Genomic DNA, 575 nt, shown 5'->3' on the forward strand with positions numbered 1-575 from the left:
GTATCACTACAGAAGTAGATTGCCCCATCTTCCTTCCGAGGAGTGGCTGGTGGGTTTGAACCACCAGGCTTCTGGTTAGCAGTCAAGTGCCTTAGCTACTACACTACCAGAACTCCTCCCAATTAGATTCATAGTCTCTGGTATTTGCTTGTCAACAATTTCAGGCCATTCTGGAGTGAGTCCTGGCAGGTGAAAAAAAAAAAAAAAAACACTTCCAAAAGCTCTTAGCATTTTAAGAAGGAATTTCCTCTTGAAGTGACTTTGCCAGAAAGTAAGGGAAAAATAAAAATAAATAAAGAGACTGAAATCTCTTCACTTCTTTCAAAAACAATGGAGTGAGAATGGGTGGAAATAGCAGCTCCTCCGTTGTGCTGAACCTGGTCTGTGTGTGTGATGCTAGGTAACGGGAGCCCACCATTTGCCACAACTGAGTGCTGTGCAGTGTCTGGCTAGTGAAAACGACAATTGGAAAATGACAAAATAACTAAGGATGGGCAGACACTCATTTTCAGTGTGGCTCCACACTCAATGACCATATGATTAGTTACTGAGGAGAGTATCATGGCTTTAGACAC

This window comes from Orycteropus afer, unplaced genomic scaffold (genome assembly GCF_000298275.1).
Source record: "Orycteropus afer afer isolate SDZICR_OR568_19922 unplaced genomic scaffold, OryAfe1.0 scaffold00085, whole genome shotgun sequence".
Taxonomy (NCBI): Eukaryota; Metazoa; Chordata; class Mammalia; order Tubulidentata; family Orycteropodidae; genus Orycteropus; species Orycteropus afer.